Genomic DNA, 20066 nt, shown 5'->3' on the forward strand with positions numbered 1-20066 from the left:
CTTTTCAGTGTAGATATTCTCCTGTATATACTGTCCAAGTTTCTCTCTGTCATTGATCCTTCTTAAGCTCCACTTCTCAGCTCTCACCACGAGCTACACCTCTCTTCCTGCAGGGACTAATTACTCTTTTCTTTTATGAGATCTCTTTTGTTTCTTTCTTTGCTTCACCAAAACTAACCTTTACTTTCAGCTCCCATCCACTAGCAACTCCCTTCCTCCATTCTGCCCTCATAGGCACACAAACTCAAATCCTTTCCCCCCAGCTGGACATCTGCCCTTTGTAGTCTTCTGCTTGTTAGGAGAACTCCACCACACCTGTGCCCTCCCTCTGCTCAAGCACGCCTGCTGAAGTGGCCTCAGCTGCAGCTCCAGGCTTCAAATCTCTTCCAGACACACAAGCTGTTTCTGGCCTACGTGGTACGTGATAGGGCACCTCCTCTACAGCCTCTCTGGGTTTCTGAGCAAACAGACACAGCTCTGGTGCATGCCAGGTCTCTACATGGGTTTCAGAGCTGGTTCTCTGAATGAACAAGGGCAAGTGACAGCAGCTCTACCTCTGCTAGCAGCTGCTCTATGTGGACCAGAGAATACAGCACCTTTATCCAGCACAGTCACCAGCTCAGGTCCCTTCCACCATCCAGAAGTTCAGTTAGCTGGACCTTCTTTATAGGGATGAAGGGAAATGACTTCTCCCAGCTCCATGGTCTTGACTTACATTCAGAATTCAATACCATGATCACAGTCAGCACTTCTTCCTAGTACCTCCAGCTGTAAAAGGAGAAAGAAGATATCCTGGCTCCAGACTCCTGGAATGGCCCACCATGGTCAGCAGGCCTCTTCCAAGCTGAGACTTGATTAAAGGTATCAGTAGGTGTCAGAGGGACAAAAATACATTTAAAAAAGGATGGCAGTTCAGAAACAATGTAGGAGTTAACAAAACCAAGGCAGTTTTTAGGAGGAAGTTCACTGCCATGCTGCCATCAAAGGGATGCACCGAAAGGTCAGACTCTCCACTGATACTGCTTCACTGACTCCACAAACTGTAACAGTTTGCACTCCTGCTGAGATTATACCTGGCCCTATACCTACCTACCTCTTCTTATGATCTAAGATTTACTGGCTAAGCTCTGCCAAAAGCAGTAGGGCTGTGCAGCTATACATTTACACGAGGATCCAGCTCAAATCTTTCCCTCTTTATCTGGAAAGTCCAGAAAATGTGCCACTGCTTATGGGGAAGGGAAGATGTGAGGAAATTTCCTCTCTTCTGGTACGGTTATGCCTGTTCTCTTCTCTACATTAGGGTAATTGCATTTCAAGCAAAGGTTTTCTAGCCAGCAAAAGGAGGCCCTGCAAAATGAGTTAGAGAAAACCACAAGTTTGGCATCAGAGCCAGCATCCTTCTCTGAATCCTCACGCCGAGTCTGGCTGTCTGAAAAGCTCGGCTTGAAAAGTAGCGTAAGATTTCTTCACATGCCTATGACAACAGCTGTAAATATTTCCCTTTGGTCTATCACATGCACACAAATCCAAGCTCTGGTGAACCCCCAGCAACATGGAAATAGAAGCCATGGTAAGAGCTGCAACAAGCACCTGGGCACCGAGGTGGGTAGGTCCACAGCACCTCCCTGCGAAGACATGCACCCATGAACAGACACAACTTTCGCCTTGCATCCAGCTGGCAGTCGACTAGGTGTGCTCGCACGCAGTGTTTGTGGATGCCAGGCTGGACGTCAGCCCGGTGAGCTGTGTTGCAGCATGACGTGCAGCGCCCAGGTGGGGCGTGCATCCTTCCGAGCGGTGCAGGGGTGCGCTTCCAAGCTGCCACTGCTGTCACGGGAAGGGACTGCAGCTCCTAGCTCTGACAATGGAGGCTTGTCCTTTCGGCTCCAGGTTCCGCTCCCACAGATGATCCACCCAGAGTGGTTGTCAGAGCAACCCTGGCCTTCAAGGCAGGGACTTACTGGAAATGACTTGGTAATTATTTGAGCTCACCCCGGGGAGCGGCCTGAAGTTGTGCACACACAGCCCTCTTCAGTGCGGAGTCGGATGATCTGAAATTCCACCTGGCCACCTATCTGTGCAAGCTTTTTCACAGATCAGAGCCAGAACCGAGCCCTGCGTGATCCCAACACAAAGAAACCTTGACTTGGCACCTTCCACCTCCTTCCCCCTGCCTCCCTGCAGTTACTTCGGGGTGTGCCCTTCGAGGAGTGCCATGCTAGTGGATGCTGCCAGCCCAGCAGCACTGAGGTCTTGTGCTGATCCTTGCCATGGGGAGGACGTCATCCTCTTCTATAAGCATCACTCCGACCTGCTTGAGAGGGGAGAAAGCTCAGCAACCTCAAGGACTAGCCTCTGTGGTAGCCACTCGGCTACCCTAAAACCAATGGAAGGAGCTGCAGGAGGCAAATTCAGCTGGTTTAGGGCACCACTGGGCAGTCTCAAGGGAAAACAACGAAGAAACAACAGAATCACAGATCAAGAGAGAAAAGACTGGGGTTAAAATCATCACAAAAACATGAAACTGCTAGTGCTAAGCATGCTGTGAATTTGTTTACCATGTATTTTAATCATGTAACTGATTGGTCCACTGTAACATACACCACATGTTAAGATAGACGCAGCAGATAAAAAATCAGTCTGATTTCACACAGGAAAAATGTGTACATGAAAACAGAAATACATTAAATGCATTTCATACAAAGCATTTCTTCTTATCATTTTAAATACATATCCCGATTGTTCAGACCAGTTTGGAGCCCACTTGAACATTCTGGGACTGTCCCAAATCCCATACGGGTCAAGAGCTTGCTGACTCCAGTGGGTGTTGGATCTGATCCTACGAGATCAAAATTCCTGTAAGGACTAGTGTTTCAGTGTGGTCGGGGCTGCATTCCAGCCAGAATACACTGTAGTTACAGCATCCTTACAGTGTAGCTACAGTGTAATGCTAGAGCCCAACGTCTCCAAACACGGGCTGGGGGCGAATTTAGCAGCCTGGATAACAAGCGAGTACAAAATAGGATACAGTCGGTGTCCACCTCTGCTGAGGTTCCTGCGAAGCATCACCAGTGAATATTCAGCTAGTGTATTTTGGCCCCTTCTTCCCCATTCGAGTCATTAATCATTCATCCTAATTATCTCGGTGGTATTTTGTGCTCCTCCCCCACCCACGCCGCCTGTCTGTTTGTGGTATCCATCTGTTGTTCCTAATCATATACTTGGACTGCGAGATCTCGGGAGAGAGGGCCATTCGCTGTGACGTGTACTTCGGGCACTCCAGCCTCAGCCAGCAGTGTCCCCACAAATAACGACAGCACCTAATGATAACGGTCAGACACACCGCGCACGCACGGCTGCAGACGCACAGATGTGTACGGGTGCAGCACCTGTACCCGCACGTGTATCAGAAATGCACGGGCACATACGAGTCTCCTGGGGATGGACATATACCTGTAAGCAAGGCAGGTGGCCCTGAGATCAGGGGAAGGAGAAGAGACGGGGGCAAAATGAAAAGTTTCAGATGTGGACTTTTTGCTGCAACCATCTTCTGCCTGCTCACCCCCTCTAGCTGCAGCCCGCAGCCTTGCAGCGCAGGAGCCGGTCACCACACTTCGGCTACAAGGCAGCAGCTGCCCGGGGCAGAAGTACCCTTCTGCCATTGTGCATGATGCAGGGGGACAGCTGAGGCTTTCCAGAGTCTGGAGACAAACAGTAAAACTTGCCTGAGCTTCCACGTGAGCAGCGTTAAGGGAACATGTGCTTTTGCAAGGCTCGCCACGTGTGCCGTGTCACGGGAAGGAACAGCAATGGCAGCGAGACTGAGCGAGTGCAAGTAACTCTCCCCTGGCTTTAAGCTACTTGTCCTTTCAAAAGTTCTTGTCTGGTTTGTTGGACCTAGTAAAAAATGGTTTGATATGGTTCTGAGAGACATTTCTGCAGGAACTGTACCTGAAACGGAACGTTTGGTGGGACCTGGCCTGAATGGAGGATCAGAAGATTTCCAGCTCCAGCTGTCTTCCACTCGTACCATTTTCCTTCGTGTTTAGCTTGCTGAGATGCACTCCTGGTTTCCCATAATCAGACTCAGAGATGATAATTCAGGCAAAGACAAAGCAATCTTCTCTCCCTTCTTCCCCATCCTGCAGATGAAGCTCACCTGTGCATCACCTGCCAACCCCAAGATTTAAACCCACTCCTATGTTCAAGCAAAGACAGGCAAAGTCTAGGAGGAGGCACAGAGCAGCAGCAGAGTTTAAGCCCTCGTGTAAACCCATTTACATCCACACAGTAAAGAGGAGACAATCTCACAGGTCGGGCTGGGTGTGCCGTCTCCCTCCAAAACCCCGTGCTCCACGGCAGCAGCGTTTGGGACGTGCATGCTCAGAGCTGGCGAGACAGGCGGTGGTTCTGGGCACACAGCCCGCGCCAGCAGCCCAGCCTGAGGGGTCTTGTTCCCCGGCAGGATGTGGAGCACCTCCCACACCTGTGGCACCATCTCCTGTGATGGAAAAGACAACCGGGGAATCTGTTGGCAGGGACAAAGAATTGCTTTGTCCATGAAGAGCCCCTCTGTGTGTTCTGGGAACAAAAGCCTTTGCTCCGAAGAGCTGTCATTCTCCCTCCAACGCTGAAGTCACTTCAGCAGAGATGGACCCAGGGATATAAAAAAAATAATTAAAAAAAAAGCATCAGAACAAGGCATATACAATGGCCCTGTCTGGTACACTGCTAATGACTATCATCTGGGTGCAACAACGGTAGGATGAGAAACTATTTCTTAATGCACACAGAGCAAAGGAAACCCCTTAAGCAAACATACCAGCAGAACAATTAGATGGTTAATCTCAACGTTGGCCATGAGAGGTTTTCTCCATTTTCCCACTTCAAAGGAGCAGTAATTAATAAACAGTGTTGCCTCTTCTGGAGAGATGAGTCAGCCCCCTGCCCACGCTGGGGTTATCCTCACACTGCTGCTGCTGCTGCTCAGAGCATGTGAGTGCTCCCCGGGGAGGAGAAAGGCTTCGTTCAGCTTGCCGTGCTCCACGCCAGATCACACAGCATTGCTCCGCACGGCCTCCCTCCTACTGCCGCCCGGGGGGCGCCTTGCCCGTGGGTGGGGAGGAATCTCCAGAGGGGTTCTCCCACGTGTTCTCAAGCTCCAGGTGAGGACGGTAGAAGAAAAGCTGCTGGATGGATCAGAGGAGCTGTGGTAGGGCTGAGATTTCGCTGTCTGTATCCAGCTCTGAGGTAGGACAGCGGCAGGTTGAAAGGCATCGGCATTTATCAGGGTCTGTGAGATGAGCTGCTCGCTTCACCCCAAGGAGCAAGGGCAGGTCTGTGCTCCACAGCACTCTCCACCTTCCCCTCAAGGAAAGGTGGGCGTGTGGGCAGAGTGACAGCAGAGAGGCCCGGGCAGCGGCAGGAGACGAACACACGGTGCTGCTGTTGCCTGTCTCAGGAGAGACACCAAAGAGCTGAGAGATGGCAGGGGAAGCATTCCAGACCAAGACGGGGAGGAATTTAACAGAGGATGGGCTTCCACAGAGCTAACCCTCTTCTCCCTTCGCTTCATGGTCTCACACAAGCAGTAGTTACAGAATCCTCCCACCCAGGAGTTGATATCGATGTAAGCTGCTCCGCTGGTGTACGGCCATTCCCCATCTTAATGTGGATTTAGGTTGGATATAACGAAGATGTTTTTCACATTGAGGGCAGTGAGACGCTGGAACAGGTTGCCCATTGAGGTTGTGGATGCCCCACTGGAAGCATTCAAACTCAGGTTGGACGGGGCTTTGAGCATCCTGATCCAAAGAAAGGTGTCCGTGCCCACAGCAGGGGTTGGAACTGGATGGGATTCAAGGGTCCCTTCCAACCCAGACTGTTCTGTGGTCCTATGGTCTTCATAAAACCACACCACTCGCCATCCATGGTGCCAAAGGCATGGCCACGGGGATGGCAGGCCCTTCTCAGCCCTGTTCCTCCATCGTCTGTGCTCAGGGCCTCCCACCAGGCCTGAGGTGCTCTGCAGCACTCCGCCAACAAGCCAGGTCCTCGTCAAGCCTCTCCCACCACAGAACTACCAAAACTGGTGGAGAACCACCAATTCACACCAGCTGCAAAACAACCCTGATGCTTTAACACCCTCTGAGCCTATTGCTAGCCACAGTAGCTGTGAGATAGACATTGGGTCTGCTGCAAAACTTCCTCCTCGCCTCTGCTGTGCGCACCCTCAGCTTCCAGGGGCATCGCTGCCCGAAGCACACCAGCCCAGCAGCTCCCTGGCTCTCCAGAAGACACCGCACTGACATGACACTTGTTCCCTTCAGCTGCTCTAATTCTCTTAGCATGGTTTTTCTTTCTCTGCTGGAGCTCCAGGCGGGAAGAAACAGCCACAGAAGAGCTGGCTTTGCTTAGCAGGGCCTCTGCTCATTTCCTGAGCACTTTTTGACGCGTTCCGTTTGTGACCAAACTTGGGCTGGGATCCCAGCTGATATTTTAACTTCAGCCTCAATAGATTTCAAACTTCAGCCACTGTAAATAATTCCCCGACATGCGCTCCGCCTGCATTTTGGCACTTTCGCTTGTGTACAGTATATTTGACTTTATTTTTTAAAATGTTCCTTAGACTTCTCCATGGAAGCTGTCAAGAGGAGGACGGCATCTTGGTGAAACTGCCTGATCCTTGGTGAAGTCTGGAGACACCAGATTGGTTTGACAACTCTGTGCATAATAATAATCACATTCTCTGCTTAACGAGAGACAGATGAAGTGGTGTGCCATGTTCTAGGAGATGTTTACAGGACAGAGAATATTGGAACAACCACATGGCTTCAAACCAGGGAGCGATCTCCACAAGGAACCTGGTTTCAGCAGCCACCAGGACCAGAAAAAAAGGAGTCTGCAAACAAAAAGGATGCAAAAATTCTCTGGTTGTGGTAGTTAAGAGAAAATTTTACCCACACAGGCTGTTTATTTCTAAGTCTTCTCAGAGTTGTCTTGTGCCTTAAGACATCAGTTCCTCATTCAGCCTAGCAAAGCTCTTACCAAGATTATGGTTAATTTTACATATACAGCCAGCTCCAACTGCAGCATTAGCATGCTGAAACGTTTATCGATTCATTGCTAAGGAATCACCCAGGCTGGATTTTACTTAATACAAGTGAGAGAGCTTTTGCACTTTGCTTTGCTTCTGTCATGCCTGTTAGATGAGAAGTAATTCTCTCCTATGACGTATGGAGCGCTGGGTCTCAGCCTGCAGGCTCTCCTGCGATGCAGGTGACAACTATCATTTGGAAACACAGCACTGAAGAGGTTAACAGAGACTGGCCTTCCCCTGGTGACTGCCTTTCCCAGCCATCGCAATGGGGGTTAAACTCTCTGGAAACAAGGATTCTACAGCAAAAAGCCATCGAAAGTGTTGTACACGCCTCTCTTTGGGTGCCATCCATCCCGCTGCTACAGCCTTTCATCAGGGTTCCTTTCACAGCATTTAAGAGCTGCACAGACATCTGAGGCCTCATTCCAGACTCCCCCTTCTTCTGGAGCTTGATCTGAGGGCAAAGAGTGGAAATTCAAAACAAATAGTAAACAAAAGCAAGCTCTCCTAAGTGTAACCCACACGTTTGTTTGGAAGTTCCTCAGTTAATTTTACTCCCTGCCTTATTCTCACCCTGGAATTTCTTTTTTCTTCCTTTTTTTTTTTTTTCCCTGCCTCAGTAACAAGAAGAACAAAGTGTCAGGAAAAAAAAAAAAGAGGGAAGAAAATTACTCCACAGAGAATGTTTTGTCCTGTGTGAGGGTCCTGTCCGGCCCCCCAAATGCATGATTCAATGGATGAGGCAGGCTGGTCTTGTCTCCTACTAGATGCCCATCAGGTGTCCGATGGGAAACCACCTTAAATACTGCTGCTCACTCCAGATTCAGTAAGTATTTCTGTTATTGGATGGCCCAAACCAAAGCCCCAAACATCTGGAGAGTTTGGCTCCAAGTCAAGCTGTGATCTGAGCTATCCTAGAAATTCCAGTTTTGCCTGGCCCAGGACTTGTTGGCTATCTGCAGCATGGAAATAGGAGTTGAAACCTGTCATCAAAACACGGGGAAGAAGAGGGTGAATTCTAGGCAAGCTCCTTTAAGTTCTTCAGGCTGGTTTCCCTAACGGAAGAAACCTAGCTTAGCTGCAAGACAGTCAGTGCAACCGCAGGGATTCACACCAACCAAGGATCTAGCCTTTAAAAAACAAAGAAAGAAAAAAAAACATGGAACTCCAAGTTTTAATGGGCAGCTGATATAAAACTTGTCATTGACTGAAATGCAATGGCTCTAGGCCTTCAGCTTAGGGTGGGAGGACATTTCCAGTACCCATCAGAGAAGTCCGAGGAGTCCCCCAGCAAGCTGAGGTTCCTGACACCTGCATTGCTCGGTGCAGCACGTCATCTGGGAACACCACCCCTGTTGGGCCTGGGATGGCTCAGGCAGATGGCAAAAAGGTGATCTTCTCCTGCAGAGAGTTCCTAGTTTTCTGAACCCCAGTTTTCTGGTCATTTTCTTGTTCATCCTAAAGGAGCAAATTAAAACACAGTTGTGGTACTTGACAGCCTATCAGACAGTCTTTGCCCAAGGTATTAAACCATTCCCTCCTATGGGAAATGTGGAAAGAAAAGGAAGGTTTGGAGGCTGCTATCCTTATGCCAGTACAGTGCTCCGTCACACCATGCTGCTTCCAGTTGCAGTCAGAGGTTGAAGCGTTTTGATGCCACTTTTTTTTTTTTCACATCCCCTGAAGTTTGTGCTGTCCCAGATGAGACTGTCACAGCTTCCATGTCTCCTAGCCCACACTAGTCCGTGATGTGCAGGATTATTTGAATGTGGATTCCCAAAAGCTGAAGAAAATCTCTAAGGTTTGACTTCTTTTTAAAAAGCAGAACTATGCGAGGTGACTCTCCTTATGTGTTACAGTTGTTTGTGTAGGTTAAGAAATCATTAATGTACAGAGCCAGGAAGCAAAGACACCTGGCACTGAGCTGTCATTGAAACGAAAAGCACTGACTGAGCCAGCAGGGTTGAAAATGCAGGGGAATGGAGTGTGCAATATTTTTTTCAAGGAGTAACGGGTGAGCCAGCAACGTATCAGTGCCACCACCGTATGTCTTCCAGAATGCCCTTTACTACAGATTTCTGTGTCAATAGCTTCTCAAGGTCTGGTCACCAACCAAGAGCTGCAAATATTTGGTCTGCTTTAGAATTATATTGCTCAAGGACTCTGGAGGAAAGTCCTTACTGAGATCCTTAAAGTAACGAAGCCTTGCAGAAGTTATCATGAGCTGTTTTTCATTACTCCTGATTCACCAGCAGGGAAACTGAGGCAGCAGGCGGTACTACACAATGCAGCGGTAGAGGAGAAGAGAACACCTCGCCCCAGACATCCAGCCATTTGTCTCTGCCTACCAGACAATGTTGCCTCCTAGGTAAATAATAGAGCTGTCCCACCCAAATGTTATTTATAAACCACGGGGCTGGGTTTGGCACAAACTCCGGCAAAGCACAGCACGACCAAGGGAGTCCTGAGGAACACGCGCCCTACACAGACGGAGCCGCTTTGGGGAACCCTTGTTGTTCTGCTGGGTTTATGCAATTGGTTGAATGGGAGCCCAGACCCCAACCTATCCAGCTGCACGAGAGCACAGGGAGAGCCTGAACGAGGAGGACACGAGGGGCCGGTGGAGCTCCCCCAGCCACCACCTCCTCCACCCTGGTGCCCTGGCCCAAGCCGCGCCGGTCAAATCCATAGGGGGGCAGCAAACCCTTTGCAGTCCTGGGATTTCCTTCCCCAAATGATCCTCTTCCAACCTCTGTCCCTGGGCAGCCAGAGCCCCACACGTACACAGCACCCTTGGGAAGGTCAGCATGGATGCTGCAAGCTCAGGGGAGGGAAGACAGACCTGCGAAGCCTCTTCCAGCCAGCCATGGGTGGCCCGTTTGTCTCAGCTGCTCGGCCAGGGGGGACATCGTGTGCGTGAGACCACTGGTAGGGCTAGCAGGGCGTTGGGAAAGCAAGGGGAGTTGTGCAACACACCTCGGGGGGCGGCTTTGGGTATTAAAACCCACACTTCCACGTCAGGCTGCCAGAACTCTTCAATGGCTGTGGGCTCCCTCTGAGAGATTTGGAGCAAATAGGGTCGAAGATGCTCGGGACTTTCACAGCTGCATCGCTAAGGTGGCAATACAAGGACGGCCAGACCAACTCACAGTAAAGGTCCATCCACCTCCTTATCCGGCTCCTGCGGTGGCCAGCAAGAGAAGTGGAGGAAGGAGAGTAAGGACAGAGCACAGGAGACATTTCTCCTCTGCGGGCCGCTGCCCTGCCTGCAGCCAGCCTGGTGGTACCCCGCATCTGTACGCTCCCCTCGCCCAGCTGCAGCTCAGGCACAGAGCGCTCAAGACAGGGAGCCAGGACCTGTATTTAATCTCTTAATGCGGACAGAGCTTGGGTGCAAGGAGCAGGTGAAAATGCATGAAAATGACCGCGACCCCCTGGCCAATTAGAACTAATTAGTCCCCGTGTGACCCCGAACCTCAGGGCACAGGCTCTGCTTTAAGGTCTGCACCAACTGCCTCCTCCTCTCCCCCAGCACACCAAGGGCTGCGTCCCTGGCCAGGCACCTCCAGAAGCCCCCCCCCCACCGTTGCATGGACACGACCGAGGGCAGGCAGGTGCTGCTACCGCTCTCGGCATCGTGGTGCTGCCAAAAGCCTCGGCGCAGGGGCGTTTGCAGCACAGCCCAAAGCCAGCGCTAAAGGACCAGCATACAGAAAAGCCCAAAGCACCCAGCAACACTCGGAGCAGAATTTGCTCTGCTGGCAGGCAAGGGAGGAGAGGCTAGGAAGGCACACAGGTGACTTACCCAATATCCCCCAGGCAGCCAGTGGTGGAGCTGGGGTTAGCTCACAGCTTGCCTGCTTCTCTCCTCCCAAGCTCCGGCCCCGCTGTCTCTGCCCTGCTTGACTCTGCTTCTCTCCACCCAGCTGTCCTTACTGAGCAGGCTGCCTGCCCTGCCTTTGAGGAAGCTGGCAGGTCTGGATGAGTGTCTCCACTCCATGGGATGGGCTGTTCCCCCCTGTGCTGTCCCTGGGTGTGCTGTTAACCCTCATTTCCCACCAAAGTGGCTACGGACCGAGGAAGGCAGAGAGCTCTGTGGCAGCCCCATGGGAGCTCTTCTCAACAGGAGACACGTCGCTCCCCCTTTTCCCCTCTCCACTGAGATCCTTTTGCCTTCAGCTACCTCCCAGGGGAAAAAAAAATCCTCAGTAATCCAGACTAAACAACCCTATTACCCCCCTTCCCCGGCTCACCTGCCTGCGCTGGCCCCTGCCCGCCTGAGCGCAGAGCGGAGGCACGGCCGCTGCACTGGCTCCTAAAGCTGTAACGGGCTCACAGGGAGGGGAGGAGAAACAATGCCGTGGGGGGAAGAGAAAGGAAAAGGGAGAGGCTTTGGGAGCAGGTTAAGAAATGAGCCGGCGAAGCAGGGAGACGCACCCCTAGGAGAAGGCAGCATTGGGAAAAGCCCTCACTGTGCCGATGCTGGAGTGGGGAGCTGTCTGCTGTCCCTAGAGTCATCTCAGCCCCTCTGCAGCAGCACCCTACCCAGCCATGTCCCCCAGCTCCCTTCACCTTACCACAGCACAGCATCCTTCCCCCAGCACCCCAGACAGGGATGTTTTTCTGCCTGGCCCCGCTGTGCAGATGCCGAGGACAAACAGAGGAAGAGACTGCGCGACCCCTGTGGAGATGTGCCTTGCTCTGTGCTCGGTGCCGCGCTGCATCAGACCAAGTGACTTTCCTGGCTGCTTCTGGCCACAAGCATCTAAAGGTCTGGGCAGCACCAAGGTTAGTGATGGGAGCTCGTGCAGGAAGCTTGCAAAGCCTGAAGATAACTGACTTGCAATTCCCCGAGACTTCACAGGCAGAAAACCGCCCTGAGAAATCCTCAAATAACAAATCCCTTGCTCTGCAGGTCAAACAACAAAGGTAGGGCTAGATAAAATTTCCCTCAGCGTGGCTCCCAGTGGTGGAGAACGAGGCTAGATACCTGGCAGATGCAGGGGAAAACAGTCTTCAAGCATTTTTGACTGCGACAAAACCTGGGGTTTGATCCAAGAAGGGGGCAGTGCAGAGTACTCTGCGGGCAAGAGAGGTATATCAAGGTCTTTTCTGCCTCTCCTGAAGCTGGTTTTGATTAAAGAAGGAATTACCACCAGTTCCCTTGCCCCAGTTACACATCACACACCATCCCCATCTCCTTCACTGCCAGTTTGTTCTAATACAAAGCAAAACAACACCTGAAAAGCACGTTGCACAAAGACGGACCCGGCGAGCAGTCACACCGATGCCAGCATGTAGTCAGATGCATGCATGCACAAATCCCTTGCCTGTAAACAAGGCAGATCGCTTTCTCAGCTGCCGCATGTGAATCCCAAGCTGCAGAGGAAGAAACCTCTCTCCTCCCGTGTCCTAGCGCCGTATGCAAGGTGATCTGGAAGGGCATACTTGCAGAGATACGTGCCTTTGCATATCCCAAGTCCTGATGCCTCTTGGCCTGTGAAAGCTCTTCATGGACACCAGGATTTCAGTTCCAGCCTCTGACATTTGAATGGACTTTGCCCAAGCGCCCCCGCAGCTACGGCAGCATCAAGCCCAGGTAGCTTCACTGGCATCCACGTGGCGCCTGGAAGTCACCCCGAAAGGTGCAGCCAGACCTTGCCAGTGCTTTAAGTGGGCTTCGTTGGGTTCAGCACTTACCATGTTCTGCTTCTCAGGCCCCGGTTAGCCAACATGTTTATTATGTTGGCTACAAATACAAAGGGCCTGAAAGGAAAGTAAGGGATGGTTTCCTCCACAGCTCTCCTGAGTAACTACCAGTGGAAGAGCTTTGACAGTCAGAGAGACTAAAAACCTTGACAACAGCCATTTCCACCACGCTACAAGTCTGTAGCAAGGGTGTAACTTCTGAAAGCTGTCCGGCAGCGTCTGCCAGGGGAGAGGAGAGGAACAAAACCCACCGAATGCAGACCCTCTGCCACTGCAAGGCACGGCAGTGAACCAGCGAGGCAGAGAACAGCCTCTGAATTCTTTGTAACACCATGGCACGCCAACGAGGAACAAGAGAGCCAAGTGGCACGAGACTTCCCTCGCAGACAGCGGCAAGTAGCAGGGAAACTTGGCAGTGCTCCTAGGCACCGCTGGCAGCCCAAGGCTGTTTGTTCTCTCCTGTCACTAACGGGGGTAGAGCAACACAAGGGAGACGCTCCCAAGGCGAATGCCAGCTGCACGGGGACAGACTCATGGACAGAGGAGGAGGAAGGAGCTGTGTCTTCTTGTTCAGCCTGCGGTTCCTAGTCCTCGAGTGCCACCAGCAGAGAAGTAGGTGCCCATGGCGTGGAGGTGGGGATGGTAGCCAGAAGGGGCAGCGACTTGTGTGCACGATAATGGCAGTGCCAAACAGTACCAAATCCAGCCTAAAGTCATAGAATTATAGGATGGTTTGGGTTGGAAGGGACCTTAAAGATCATCTAGTCCAGCCCCCTGCCACAGGCAGGGACACCTCCCACCAGCCCAGGCTGCTCAAAGCCCCATCCAGCCTGGCCTTGGGCACTTCCATGATGGAGCATCCACAGCTCCTCTGGGCAGCCTGTTCCAGCACCACTCTCATCATGAAACAGTTCTTCCTGACATATAAAGAGTCCAGAATCTCTGGAAATTAAACTAAACTACCTCCATCTATCTAAACTTCTCTTCTTAAATATGTACCAGGCAATCTGCTCTGATGCTGTGGGCACAGTCCAGCCATGGCTGGCAGAGGCTGAGAGAGAGGCTGAGAGAGTTGGGGCAGCCCGACCACAGAGGCTGTGGGGAGCCCGGGCACCACCAGAAAACCATCACAGCCTTCCCTCTCTTCCTTCCCATCCTTTTCTGCTTCTCTTCCCCCATCTCTTCCCCCTCTGCACCAACAAGCAAATCCCAGCAGCTGTGAACCAAACCAAATCCTCCAACCAGCTTCTCATCCTGTGGGACAAGCCTTGAGACACACTGGAAATGGCATTTCCCCCCCTCTAGTCCCCCTTTTTTTGCAGACACCCAGAAACGCAGGGTCTTCCCTCTTTTTATCAGTTCCCAGTTTGTTTTCCTCACTCTAGTTCTTAGAGCTCGTTTGGACACCCGTGCAGAAGTCAGTGGATGGGGCATTGAAAGAGAGGGAGATCAAACCACAGCAGTGCATGAATAACTCCATGGCAAGAGTCCCTCGTGGAAAGCACGACTTGAATGTAACAGAAAGGGGTCTTTTTGGAGAGGTTTTTGAACCTTGCTATGAAAGGTAGCTGAGAGTCATACCCCAGGTTTTATTAAATTGCCTATAGCGAGGGCTGTGCTAGGGAGCATTCCAGGCATTTTATAGGTGCCTGGTTGGCCTTGCCAGCTCCACGCACCCAAAGATGACGAGGCATGCTCAAAATATTGAGAGACCAGCTTTAAATAATCACAAGCCTTTTATTATTAAAAAACCAAACAGACAGACCTTTCTTTCTCTTCCCTCTGTTTTTCTGAGGTTTTCAGGTTTATGCCATCAAACTGCATGTATAAGGGTGGGGCTTGGTGTGTTTTCTTCAGCTCAGACTTACAGGTCTTATATAAATCCCATGACTCCAAGAGTTCAGTCTTTGGAGAAAAGAAACACCAAACATGGGAAAATTACCCTGGAACTGACAACCCTGAATTTCCCAAGAAACTATTTTTTATCTTTCTGATGGCAGGTCACAGGTTGCTCAAACCCTACGGCCACTGGCACCTAAAAGGGACAAGTATTTGGGACAGGGCTTTGAAGAGGAACACTCATGCACATACATCAGAATAACAAAGTGGACATGTTCACCCAAGACTGTCTTTCCTTCCCCTTCTTTTAGCTACATAATGCATGATTAAGAGCACGGACACTGCATCCATCCTCGTGGTACCTGGCTGTGCCTAATTTCCACTAGCACTGCAATTGCACCACTGATAAGAGGAACATCAGGCCAGGGTCTGCTGTCCCTCTGGGTACTGTCCTACCAGCCAGCTCCACCAGGGGAGTAGAACTGTCCTGCCATACACTGGCATAACGAGCATCAAATCCATCCTGCCCTAGGAAACTCTGCTAAACACTGTGGGCCACAAACAGGACCCCAGAGTGCCTTAAACAGGATTAGCGTTGTTTGAACTTTGCAGTCCATCTTCAGAAACATAGAGGCAGAGTGTTGGAACAAGCCCCTGGCAGCATGAAACAGCCAGGCGAGGCTGTCTTACATCACAGGTGAAGGATCTTCCCCAGGAAAAGCAACCATACTGGCACAGAGCCACCACAGTGACACCTAACCTTAGCATCAGCTGCAAAAAAAAGGGAAAGGAGCTGAGGCTGGGCTGTTTGTATTCTCCTTTGATCCTTGCCTGACTCCCCAGGAGTCACCGAGAAGCAGGAGTAATTTATAATAAGCTTTAGGCTGCTCTGATTTATTCCGGGAGCTGAAGCCAGGTGCAAGGAAGTTAAATAGCCAGCATTTCTTGGCTTTCTCTGGGGGAGTGACACACTAAACATTACAAATCCCCCGTGTGACATTTTTTAGGCTTTGTCTGCAATGGGCAAAGGGAGCACGACTTAACATTAAGACAGCATGTAAAAAGGGATCAGTCTTTTTGCAGGTAGGATGCACCAATCACTAGTGGTGAACCTTTTATCTAGCTGCAAACACTGACCCTGGAACAGCACTCAAATCATGCTGAGACTTCAGTAACAGAAATATAAAAAGTACAGGAAAAAAAATAAAGACAGAAAACAATTAATTTTTGACTTGCAAACTGAAGCAAATGAGGGTTTTTTTTCCCCCATGTATTTTCAATTTCCTGAAATGACACGCCACGAAATGGACAACACCAAGTTTGTTTCAAAAAGCAGAACTGCAGAAGTTATTCATTATCAGTAGGACTGATTGGAAATTCAGCCGCCGGCTTGGTTGTGTTTTTTTTTTTTTCCTTCCACTTACAAATTGTTCACAAACGGATCCTAATTTTTCCCAAGTGAATCTACAACTTTCAAAAGTACACCCCTGCGGGCGAGGAAGTCCACAAGCATAATGGGTCAGCAGTACCTAACTCCCTTTGACTTCTTTGAATAACTCAGCCTTCACCAGCCCATTGAACAAAACCAGCTGCTCTCTTGGAGTTCCTCGCGTGCTTCCCACTTGGATTTTCACTTTTAGTTGTTCACGGCACGTCACTGCTCATCTGCACTACACGGTTTGATCCTACATCTCAAATGATGACCAAAGGCTTTTAAAGAAGGAGGATAAGCACGGCTGAATAATGAAGAAGTCGCTTACAGTTCACATTTTTTTGGACAAAACAAGCTTTTGTGCTAAAGTTTGTGAAGCTTTTAGATTCATAAACATTTTCCCCACTGCTCAAAGGTCATCCGAATACTCATAAATAACCAATAATATCACTCTTTGGAGACCAGTGAAGCCAAGTCAAACTGAGAGTCTGCCAGCATGTCCACAATACTGTTTATTCCGTTAATGCACCAGACCCTGCACTGGAGCACTTGACTCTGCTCCTTCGAAACGAAAGGAAAGAAAAGTCAAACAGAAATCAAACCCCCTCGGAACGAGACGGAGCCCCACGTGACGACTGTCCCCCTGCAGCCACTCTGCAGCACGCGCTCCCATCACTCTGCACAGGAGATGTCAAGCCAGGCAGCCTGCAAACCCTGCTGTATTATAAATCCCAGCATCCTGTCTCAGCGGATTTGAGGATTTTTTTTTTTTTACTGATGTTTTAATTCAAGCCTTACTCCATCAAAACAGCAATGTTACTGGCTGTTTCAGAAGCGAGTGGGTTTGATTCCAAGCATGCCAAAAGGCAGAGGGAGGGAGATAGTAACGGGGAACAGCTTAAATCTTTTAGCTTTCTCTCCTCAGCACCATTGCGAAACATTTCTCTGAAACATTAGATTTGAGTTGCCATGTTTTAAACAAACCATGGTGTGTTATTGCACTCTGCTTCTGAAACGGGGAATGCAGGTCAAGAACTCTTGGACCTCTCAGATTTTAAGGTATACAAGCTCTGGATCATTGCTATCCGGGCCTTTTCTTTTTCTTTTTCATTTCTTTTCTCCCGTTTTCTTTTCCCTTCCTTCCCTTTTTACTTTCCTCTCCTCTCCCTCTCCACTCCACTTTTTTCCCCCTCCCTTTCTCTTTTTCCTTCTTTTCCATTTTCTCTTCCCCATTCCCCTTGCTTTCCCATTTACCTTCCCTCTTCCATTCCCTATCCTGTCCTAACACTGGAAAGCAGCTGCAAGCTGAAACGTCAAATAAAACATTCTGAAAAGCTCCCTTATGTTTATCGACGCATTTTCCATTCTCAGCTTTTCACCCAGTAGGACACAAAACAAGTATTCAAAAAACGCGTGTGTTTGCAGATGAGCGTGCATAAATACACCCGTGCACACACAGCATGTGAAAACACATGGAAAAGGTGTTTGCACGCATGTGCTTATGCTTGCACACAGCTTTTTCTTTGACAGCCTCAGGGAAATTTGCAAGCTGGCTCCCACAGGTTAGCTCTGTCTGTTACAGACCGTGTCAGGATGAATAATGGGGGCAGACGGTTCTGCCAGAGGGTCACGGAACAGCAAGTGCGTAAAAAGGCGAGGTTGTCCAAGAGCTACATGTGGTATCAGCCCAGCTTTGAAAGGCGGTGCCGGATAGAGACAAAAATCAAGTTACAGACTCGGAGGCCAGCACAAGCACAAGGCCACTTTCTGCCCAGCTCTTGCAGAGGGCACATGAATTAGAGAATCCCACAGTTGTGGAATTACAGAATCCCACCCAGAAATACCTCCTGTGGAGGGAAGACTTCCTCTGCAACTGAAAGCACAACAGCACTTAGGCAGGTGTTGGAAGTCAAGCTCCCTTGGACCTTAAAACAGACTGTTCTTGGTCTCACTGAGCGAGAAGATCAGGGACGGACCTTCTGCTGTTGAAGCCCCCTATATTTTAACCGTTTGCTGGATTATCATGGAGACAAAGATCCAGGCATGATGCGGATACGCAATTCAGTGGCTAGCAGCCAGGAGGAAACGACTATGTCCTGGTAAACAGATGATAGGCTATTCCTCAGACGTAAGGGTATTTTTCCTGGAAACCTTCTTCTTCTGTATCTTTACTCCAGCTAGTGAAAGATGAACACATTTCACTCGATATTTCAAACCGCTTGAACAGCATATGTTTGGGAGCTCAGCAGAAACCTTCTTGGGCCCAAATCTGCACATGAAAGGCTGGAAAAAGCAGCAGAGAAAAAAACACCAAGGAAAGGTTAGCACAAGAAATAGAGCAGAGAGAAAAATCCAGATGAAAAAATACATTCACTCCATACAGTGTTATACCCACAAAGGATGTTATATGCCAGGAGCTGGAAGCCCTGCCAGTGCCAAAATCCAGGTCATTCACGCAGCAGTAACTGCTTCCCCTGAACATGGTCATTGTGACACAGCCAGTTTTTTCCACAGGACAACCCAGATCATTCTTCCCTGGTCCCCATCCAAGCCTGAAGTTTTCTGCCCGTCTCCCAAAGCCTGTCCTTGTTCTGCTTCCTTCTGCGCTGCTGCCTCCACAAGTAACTTCCAGTCCTCTTGTGCTTGGTCTTTCCTGAATTTTGAACCTCTTCTGAGCAGCCCGATGTCTCTTGCCCCACCAGCCACCTGGTTGTGTATCTCCTCTCTGCCTCCTAGACACCAGCCAAACTGGAGCCACCAAGATCAGCGGAGGGTCAGACAGCCTTTTAACCTCCTCTCTGGCTTCACAGGACCGTGAGCATCGCTGGGAAGGTTCATGGATGAAATGCACCCTCCTGCTTTTGGGACAAGCACTGCAACAATCACAATTCGAATGGACCCAACAGAGGATTTACCAAACTCACCACCGCAAACAAACCAAGATTTTTTTATTTTTTTTTTTCCTTTAAAACATATAACACGGCTGAACACAGTCGTGTCTTCACAGGAATAGCAGCAGGTTCTTCCTTAGCCCTACGAATGAGGAGTCCTCTTCAACCAACTTTTCTAAACTCTGTCATGGGTGCAATTCATTTCTCCTCCATTGGGTACCTACGTTTTGAATGAACTGATTGAACATGGAACATCCTCTGGAACACGATTGAACATGAACATTCTCTGGAGAGGATGGAGGAAGCTCATCTCAGACAAAACCAAACAAACAAACAAACCTATTTTCCCCTATTTCGTTCTTGTGAATGGCTGAGCCGTTTCAGCTGACACCATCCTCCCCAAAATTCACATGCATAGCACCAAGAAGAAGGGTTAGAGGCTGGCAAAGTCATAAGAAACTGAACACGGGGTTTTAGGAAATGCTGAACAACTTCCGAGTATTACTCGTCCTATTTACACCTCAGCCAGGATGCAAGGAGGCAACTCCACCTTGCCTTGACTTGCTTTTGCTCTTCAAGGTGCAGTATGTCACCTCCCTTTCCCTTTAAGAGGGGAATGTGGCATGAAGACAAGTGTGTGTTTTTGTCAAAATGACCGTCCCTCTTGAGGAGAAAGAGTGAGGGAGGAAGGGAGTCGCTAGCTAACTTGGAATTGGGTTACAAGGAAAAATGTGCCTGAAAAGCGGCTTTCTGAAGCCAAGAGCTTTGCAGGAACTCCACCAAGCCTTCCAGCACTATAGGACACACAGATACGTATCCCTCACTGTAACATTCTGCAGGCTCCAGGCCTGGCTTTCCCATAAATAACGAGGGGGCTGTCAAGTGGTTAAAACAGATCACAGCGACTCCTTCCAGGGCAGCCCACGGAGATGCACATCTGCAGACTTGGGTGTGGGGAGGAGAGTGAGCTTTGAGCTGTGTAGGAAAACAGTAAGACCAGGGAAATGACATTCCCCTACCCTTTGGCTCATCTGCACCACAGGGACAAGCCAGGGGGGACCTACTACTAAAGGCAATGCGAAAAAAAAGAGCAAGG

The 20066-nt window shown here is 49.9% G+C and overlaps 1 long non-coding RNA gene across 2 annotated transcripts in view; it reads right to left on the reverse strand.

Moving 5' to 3' along the window:
• The window catches only part of LOC106042622 (uncharacterized), a 44399-nt gene that overhangs the window by 10413 nt on the left and 13920 nt on the right, over positions 1–20066 (reverse strand). Inside the window, exon 3 of one of the 2 annotated variants that reach the window (XR_010831807.1) lies at positions 1–18362. This is a non-coding gene — a long non-coding RNA (uncharacterized lncRNA). The other variant, XR_010831806.1, reaches the window with a different exon arrangement.

The sequence above is a fragment of the Anser cygnoides genome, chromosome 5 (assembly GCF_040182565.1).
Source record: "Anser cygnoides isolate HZ-2024a breed goose chromosome 5, Taihu_goose_T2T_genome, whole genome shotgun sequence".
NCBI lineage: Eukaryota > Metazoa > Chordata > Aves > Anseriformes > Anatidae > Anser > Anser cygnoides.